Source organism: Ailuropoda melanoleuca, chromosome 9 (assembly GCF_002007445.2).
Source record: "Ailuropoda melanoleuca isolate Jingjing chromosome 9, ASM200744v2, whole genome shotgun sequence".
Taxonomy (NCBI): Eukaryota; Metazoa; Chordata; class Mammalia; order Carnivora; family Ursidae; genus Ailuropoda; species Ailuropoda melanoleuca.
The window spans coordinates 103,180,917-103,189,812 of record NC_048226.1 but is presented as its reverse complement, the minus strand read 5'-3'; the positions used below and the strand labels follow the sequence as shown (position 1 = coordinate 103,189,812).

The window sequence follows — 8,896 nt, the reverse complement described above, 5'->3', positions numbered from 1 at the left end:
CCCGGCCCAGCAGCCCCTGCGGGGCGGGGTCGCAGTGCGCGCGCGCGCCCCGCCCCGACGGCGGTGGGCGGAGCCCGGAGGCCACGCCCGAGCGTGTCCGCCTCCGCTGCGGACCAGCGTCTCCTGGCGGCCGCCGCAGCCTAGCTTTAGGGCTGGGACCGCGCGCCCTGCGTCCACCCGCCCGCCCCGCGTCCACTCCCGCAGGCGATCCCCGGCTCAGTCCTCACTGCCGCTCTGGGGCAGGGGTCTGCTCCCACCGGATGGAAGCCGAGGCCCGGGGAGGTCAGCTCTCTGGTTCCCCGGGAGCTCACAGCATGGGCGGACGCGGGAGGGAGGGGTCCGTATAGAGGTGCGATGGGGGGACACTGCTCTGAAAGCTGGAGCCCGGACTGCTGGGGCGGGGAGGGGCTCAACACTTCTGTGCTACCGGTTAGGGTGAATCTCTTTAACTGCTTCCCGGCTCGCTTTCCTCGCTGCAAAATGAGGTTAGAGGTCCTTGTTCCTTGGATCGAAGCCGGCAATTCTCATGAGCGCCTGCTGTGTGCCGGGCGTCATGCAAGGCAGACAGTCAGTAGCGACGCCGTGAGCGGTGAGCACAGGGCAGACGAGACCCACGGTTAGGCTTCTTCCCCCCGCACTGGCCTGCCAGCCTGCCCGGGTGGCAGGGCAGGACCCGTCCCCTCCTCTCAAAGGCCCACCCAGCCCGCGCCAATGCTTCTCGTCCCTACTTCTCTCACCCTGCCAGGGGAACACCACTGGCTCCAGATTCTCTCCTCAGGCGGTCAAGGCCTCCTTTCCCCGGGACCCCAGCCTGCTCCGCCTCCTTCTTCGCTTCTGCAGCCACTGAGCTGAGCTCGGCACCGCCCCCCTGCTGGCTCCTCCTTTCAGCAACCACGCCCCTCGGGATCCGGGACGCGGATCTGCGCGGAGTCGTCTAGAGGCTTAGCCGTCCTGCAGCGGCCGCCCTGGGCCTCGTATCCCCTACTCCACACTTGCCAGGTTCCCCACGTTCACGTGAACTGCTTCAGAAGCTTTCTCCACTAAGGCTGGTCCCACATGGCCCCTCTCCCATCAGCTCCTCCCCATCCTCCTGCAAGGGTCCGTTCGTCCCTTATGGACCCTACTCCTCCCACACGGCTCCTCCCTCTCCACGTGGTTCCTTCCGCTCCCGGGCGGCCCAATGGTCCCTGCTTATTGTTCCTTATATCGGGGCCCAGGTGAAGCCAGTGTCTCTGTCGTGAAACACACCACCCCAGGCCCCTCCTGCTTTAGTTAGTGTCAGAATCACCTTGTTCCTATTATCCCCATTGTAACAAACGCTGGGCTCCATACTCTGGACGAATGCAGACAGGGGTCCTCACTGTTTTTTGCCTGCCTTGCCAGGAAGACAGGGATATAACTTCTCGTCCTCACAGCCCGCCGCTCGAGTCCAGGTTAGGGCCTGACGGTGTCCGCGGGGTCCAGGCTAGGGCCTGACACTGGATCTTGAGCCCCTCCCAACGCCAGGCTTTCTGGAATGTTCCCAGTTGCATACATTCAGCCTCCTCGCCTAACCCCATAATGATTAACGAAATCGGTCCAGGAGATAGTGTAGGTCACGTAAAAATGCTTCTAAGGCATCTGGGAAGTGACACCAGTAAGGCTGCAAATAGCAGCAGGAGCTCAGACACAGACACTGCTGGGAGGCTGGGCCACCTGCCCTGGGGTGGGAATGGGGTGGGTCAGTGGCTTTCTTGTCCACTTTTGGGAAACAAGGTACAACCAGTTCCCACTCCCAAAACACACAAAGGAATAGACTCTGTTCTATTGCCACATCAAAGGACCCTAGTACTGACTGGGGCTCGTGTCCCAGGCACAGGCCCCTGGACTGAATGGGGGGACTCTGCCCCTGGTGGTGCTGTGTGAAGTCAGTTTCCCCAAACAGATGGCTGGGCCCCAGGAGCACCAAGAAAACCTTCCCCCAAGTGACCACTACTCCTGGTCCCCCCAAACCCCAGACACAGTCTAGTCCAGTGCTGCCTAGTCAGTCCCCCACTCCCAAGTACATCTCCAAATCTCCCAGCACCCCTGTGTTCCCAGGCCCATGAGTCTACAAAACTGTTGTTTCGAAGAAGAAAAGAAGAAGAAGAAGAAGAAAGAAGAAGAAAAGTGTGGGGCGCCTGGGTGGCTCAGTCGGTGAAGCATAGGTCTTCAGCTCAGGTCGTGATCCCGGGGTCCTGGGATGGAGCCCCTGCATCGGACTCCCTGCTCAGCAGAAAGCCTGCTTCTCCCTCTCCTCCCCACTCGTACTCTTGCTATCTCTGTCTCACTCTTTCAAATAAATAAATAAATAAATAAAATATAAAAAATGGAAGTATGTATTTACTAAGAAGCATGATTTCTCACACAAACACAAAATGAACGTGTGTGGTGACTAAACAATGTCCCTGCAAAAGATATGTCCAAGTTCTAACCTCTGCAGCTTGTGATGTGACTTTATTTGGAAACAGGGTTGTTACACATGTAATTGAGTTAGAGTTCTCTGGATGAGATCATCCTGGAGGAGGATGGGCCCTACACCCAGGGGCTGGTGTCCTTATATGAGAAGAGAGAGACCTGAGACAGAGGAAAAGCTGATGTGGAGGCAGAGCTATAGACAGAGCCCTGTGGCCACAAGCCCAGGGAAATCTGGGATCGCCGGCACCACCAGAAGTGTGGAAGGGCCTTGGAGCAGGGTCCCCCTCAGAGCCTTTAGGAGCCAGCCCTGAGAATGCCTTGATTCAGATCTTTGGCCTCCAGCACTCTAACTGAATAAACTTCTGTCATTGTAAGCCACCAGGTTTGTGGTAATTAGTGCCAGCATTCCTAAAAACCTAGTACAATTTGTCAAAGGCTTATTTAACTCGTTAAGTATTGAGACAACAAGGAAGTGACTACAAGTTCAAAACCCACAAATCCAGGGGCGCCTGGGTGGCTCAGTCATTAAGCATCTGCCTTCAGCTCAGGGCCTGATCCCAGGGTCCTGGGATTGAGCCCCGCGTTGGGGATGCCTCCTCCGCTGGGAGCCTGCTTCTTCCTCTCCTGCTCCCCCTGCTTGTGTTCCCTCTCTTGCTGGCTGTCTCTCTCTGTCAAATATATAGATAAAATCTTAAAAACAAAAACAAAAAAACCACAAATCCATGTGGAGTAAAGGAATGATGAAATAAGTTTTTGTTCATTTGTTTTTAAAATTCAGTTTTATAATCTGTAAAATGAAGTGTTCATGACATTTGCGTTTTTTCAAATAAACTTAAATATAGATGGAGATTGGCTTTTTCCACAGGAAAAAACAATTGAAACTCCTCTGAGCCAAATTTATTTGCAAAACTATAAAAAAGAAGTATCTGCATTGCTATTGGTCATCTACGGTTTACAGAGCCGTAAGATAGTTCCAAGGGGATGAAAGGTAGGATCTGATAGAATCAGATAATCCAGAAAGGTGTACTCTACACATGTGTGGTTGATCCATTAGAAATACCACTAATAGGGGGCGCCTGGGTGGCACAGCGGTTAAGCGTCTGCCTTCGGCTCAGGGCGTGATCCCTTCGTTATGGGATCGAGCCCCACATCAGGCTCCTCAGCTATGAGCCTGCTTCTTCCTCTCCCACTCCCCCTGCTTGTGTTCCTTCTCTCGCTGGCTGTCTCTATCTCTGTCGAATAAATAAATAAATGAATAAATAAAATCTTAAAAAAAAAAAAAGAAATACCACTAATGGGAGGCACCTGGGTGGCTCGGTCGTTAAGCATCTGCCTTTGGCTCAGGGCAGGATCCCGGAGTCCTGGGATCGAGCCCCGCATCAGGCTCCTCTGCTGGGAGCCTGCTTCTTCCTCTCCCACTCCCCCTGCTTGTGTTCCCTCTCTTGCTGGCTGTCTCTCTCTGTCAAATAAATAAATAAATAAAATCTTAAAAAAAAAGAAAAGAAAAAGAAATAACCACTAATGGGAGGAGTCTGTGATGGTGGAGGAGTAGGAGGCCGTAACTTGGTCTGGTCCCAGCAGTTCACCTAGAGAGCTATCATACCCTACTGAACACCTGCAAACTCAACTGGAGATCGAAGAAAAGAATAACAGCAATGGAGTGCTGACGGAGACCAAGGAGACAAGAGTGACTGACTGCTTTTCTCTGGGGACTCACTGAGGAGTGGGGCCCAAGCTTTCAGCTCCAGGGTGGAGATTGGGAGGCCGCCATTTTCATTCTCATCCTCTATACCTGCACAGAAAGACTTCATGGAAGAAAAGCTACGGAGAGCAAACCAGAGCAGATTGCTCAGCCTGGCCCCTTGCAAGGGCGGTGCAATTCTGCCCTGGGGCCAAGACACCCAAGAATCAGCATGACAGGCCCCTCCCCCAGAAGATCCCCAAGAACATCCAAGTTTACCATCAATGAGAACCGCAAAACTCCAGCACTAGGAGAACACAGCACATAGAGGTCATGGTTTCCCCCCCATGATTCTTTAGTCTTTAATGTTTAAGTTTTCTTTATTTTGTTCCTTTTTCTTAAAATTTTCTTCTTTCTTTTTTCAACCAACTTCTTATTTTAACAACTTCTTAATTTTTTATTTTTATTATTTTTTTTTAAAGATTTTATTTATTTATTCGACAGAGAGAGAGACAGCCAGCAAGAGAGGGAACACAAGCAGGGGGAGCGGGAGAGGAAGAAGCAGGCTCCCTGCGGAGGAGCCTGATGTGGGGCTCGATCCCAGGACCCCAGGATCACGCCCTGAGCCGAAGACAGACAATTACCTGCTGTGCCACCCAGGCGCCCCACTTCTTAATTTTTTTAAATTTTCATTTTTACATTTACATTCTATCCCTCCGTTGCATTTAATCTTATTTTTGTATATATATAAATTTTTCTTTCTTTAAAATTTTGGATGCGATTTCTTCTAACAGACCAAAATACACCCAGAATCCAGTGCACGGCTCTGTTCTGTTCACCTGTCTGATCATATTCTCTCTGTTCTGTATGCTTGCATGATCATGTTCTCTCTTTTTCTTCCTTTTTTTGGGTTTTGTTTTGTTTCATTGAAGTCTTTTTTAATATTCTAATATTCATCTTAATAGTTACATTCTATCTTTTCAATGTAATTAATTTTATTTTCGTATGTTTAAGTCTTTTTTCTTTACAATTTTAAGATGTAGTTTCCTCTAACAAACTGACCAAAATACACTCAGAAGATAGTGATTGTAGGGCGCCTGGGTGGCTCAGTTGTTAAGCGTCTGCCTTAGGCTCAGGGCCTGATCCCAGGGTCCTGGGATCGAGCCCCGCGTTGGGGATGCCTCCTCCGCTGGGAGCCTGCTTCTTCCTCTCCCGCTCCCCCTGCTTGTGTTCCTCTCTCGCTGTCTCTCTCTCTGACAAATAAATAAAATAAAACCTTTAAAAACAATAAAAAAAGAAGATAGTGATTGTTCTGTTCACCTGTTTATACCCCTTCCTTTTTTGTTGTTGTTGCTGTTTTTTTTTCTCTCTTTTGTTTTTTCTTGTCTTTTATTTTCCGTCTTTACAGTTCCATTCTATCCTTTCATTGTATTTAGTTTTATTTTTGTACATATATAAATTTTTCTTTCTTTATAATTTTGGGATCTAGTTTCCTAAAAAACACACCAAAATACGCACAGAATCCAGTGTATTGCTCTATTCTGCTCACCTGTCTGATTATATTATCTCTCTCTCTCTTTTTTTTTTTCTCCCAGTTTCAGGTCTCTTCCGATTTTCTTAGTGTATATTTCTCTGGGGCCGTTGTTGCCATTCTAGTATTTTGCTCTCTTGTTCATCTATTCTTCTCTGGACAGAATGACAAGATGGAAAAACTCACGTCAGAAAGGAGAACAGGAAGCAGTACTGACTGCCGGGGACGTAATCAGTACGGACAGGAGTCAGTTGTCAGAATTAGAGTTCAGAATAATGACGACAGAGATACTAGCTGGGGCGCCTGGGTGGCTCAGTCAGTGGAGCATCTGCCTTTGGCTCAGGTCATGACCCCAGAGTTCCCGGGATCAAGCCCTGTGTAGGGCTTCCTGTTGAGCAGGAAGTCTGCTTCTCCCTCTGCTCCTCAACTTGCTCACGCTCTCTCTCTCTCTCTCTCTCAGTCTCTCTCTCTCCCTCTCAAATAAATAAATAAAATCTTTAAAAAAAATAAAGATACTATCTGGGCTTTAAAAGAGCATAGAAGACACTAGAGGACCCCTTTCTGGAGAAATAAAATAACTAAAATCTAACCAAGTCAAAATAAAAAGCCTATTAATGAGATGCAATCAAAACTGGAGGCTCTAACTGCTAGGATGAATGAGGGAGAAGTAAGAGTCAGTGATATAGAAGACAAAATGATGGAGAATAAAGAAGCTGAGAAAACAGAGATAAACAACTACTGGGTCACAAGGGGAGAATTCAAGAGATAAGTGATACCATAAAGTGAAACAATGTTAGAATAACCGGAATCCCAGAAGAAGAGGAAAGAGAGAGAGGGGCAGAAGGTATACTGGAGCAAATTATAGCTGAGAACTTCCCTAACCTGGAGAAGGAAACAAGCATCAAAATCCAGGAGGCACAGAGAACCTCTCTCGAAGTCAATAAAAATAAGTCGACATCCCGACATATAATAGTGAAACTTACAAATCACAGAGAAAGAGAAAATCCCGAAGGCAGCTCAGGACAAGAGGTCTGTAACCTGCAAGGATAGAAACATTACATCAGCCGCAGACCTATCCATGGAGACCTGGCAGGCCAGAAAGGACTGACATGATATATTCAGGGTGCTAAACAGGAAAACGATGCAGCCAAGAATACGTTATCCAGCTAGGCTGTCATTCAAAATATAAGGGGAGATAAAGAGCTTCCAGAACAAATAGAAACTAAAAGACTTTGCAATCACCAAACCAGCCCTACAAGAAATATTGAAAGGGGTCCTCTAAGCAAAGAGAGAGCCCCAAAATAACATAGACCAGAAAGGAACAGAGACAACATACAGTAACAGTCCCTTCACGGGCAATACAATGGCACTAAATTCACATCTTTCAATAGTTACCCTGAATGTAAATGGGCTAAAGGCCCTAATCAAAACACACAGGGTATAAGATTGGATAAAAAAACAAGACCCATCAATATGGTGTCCACAAGAGACTCATTTTGGACCCAAAGACACCTCCATATTTATTTTTTAATTTTTTTAAAAGATTTTATTTATTTATTCGACAGAGATAGAGACAGCCAGTGAGAGAGGGAACACAAGCAGGGAGAGTGGGAGAGGAAGAAGCAGGCTCATAGTGGAGGAGCCTGATGTGGGGCTCGATCCCATAATGCCGGGATCACGCCCTGAGCCGAAGGCAGACGCTTAACCGCTGTGCCACCCAGGCACCCCTGACACCTCCATATTTAAAGTGAGGGGGTGGAAAACCATTTATCACACTAATGGACATTAAAAGAAAGCTGGGGTGACAATCCTTATATCAGACAAATTAGATTTTATACCAAGAGATGAGGAAGGATACTATATCATAACTAAAGGGTCTATCCAACAAGAATATCTAACAATTGTAAATATTTATGCCCCAACATGGGAGCAGCCAATTATATAAACCAATTAATAAGAAAATCAAAGAAATGGATCACTAATAATATAATAACAGTAGGGGACTTTAACACTCCCCTCACTGCAATGGACAGATCATCTATGAAGAAGATCAACAAGGAAATAAGGGCTTTAAATGACACACTGGACCAGATGGAATTCACAGGTATATTCAGAACATTCCATCCCAAAGCAGCAGAATACACATTCTTCTCGAGTGCACACAGAACATTCTCCAGAAGAGATCACATCCTGGGTCACAAATCAGGTCTCAACTAATACCAAAAGACTGGGATCATTCCCTGCATATTTTCAGACCTCAGTACTTTGAAACTGGAACTCAATCACAAGAGGAAAGTTGGAAAGAACTCCAATACTTGGAGGCTAAAGAGCATCCTACTAAAGAATGAATTGGTCAACAAGGAAATTAAAGAAGAATTTAAAAATTCATGGAAACAACTGAAAATGAAAACACAACTCCTCAAAATCTTTGGGATGCAGCAAAGGTGGTCCTAAGAGGGAAATCTATAGTGATACTAGCCTTTCTCAAGAAACAAGAAAGGTCTCAAATACACAACCCAACCCTAAACCTAAAGGAGCTGGAGAAAGAACAGCAAAAAAGTCTAAACCCAGCAGGAGAAGAGAATTAATAAAGACCAGAGCTGAAATCAATGAAATAGAAACCAAAGGAAGAGTAGAAGAGATCAATNTCTTTGGAATGCAGCAAAGGTGGTCCTAAGAGGGAAATCTATAGTGATACTAGCCTTTCTCAAGAAACAAGAAAAGTCTCAAATACACAACCCAACCCTAAACCTAAAGGAGCTGGAGAAAGAACAGCAAATAAAGCCTAAACCCAGCAGGAGAAGAGAATTAATAAAGACCAGAGCAGAAATCAATGAAATAGAAACCAAAGGAAGAGTAAAAGAGATCAACAAAACTAGGAGCTTGTTCTTTAAAAGAATTAATAAGATTGATAACTCCCTGGCCAGACTTCTCAAAAAGAAAAGATAAAGGACCCAAATAAATAAAATCATGAATGAAAGAGGAGAGATCACAACCAACACGGAAGAAATACAATTATAAGAACATACTATGAGCAACTATATGCCAACAAATTAGGCAATCTGGAAGAAATGGATGCATTCTTAGAGACATATAAACTACCAAAACTGAACCGGGAAGAAATAGAAAACCTGAACAGACCCATAACCAGCAAGGACATTGAAGCAGTCATCAAAACTCTCCCAACAAGAGCCCAGGGCCAGATGGCTTCCCAGGGGAATTCTACCAAACATTTATATTTTTAAAAT

General features: G+C 46.5%; 1 protein-coding gene across 2 annotated transcripts in view; it reads right to left on the bottom strand.

Annotated features, from left to right (window-relative positions):
* ADCK5 (aarF domain containing kinase 5) overlaps positions 1–871 on the bottom strand; it is a 20,772-nt gene extending 19,901 nt beyond the window's left edge. The window contains exon 1 of one of the 2 annotated variants that reach the window (XM_034668798.1): positions 738–871. The gene's annotated coding sequence lies outside the window, so the exon portion shown is untranslated. The remainder of the gene's footprint in view (positions 1–737) is intronic. The other variant, XM_034668803.1, reaches the window with a different exon arrangement.
* Between the last annotated feature and the right edge of the window lie 8,025 nt (positions 872–8,896).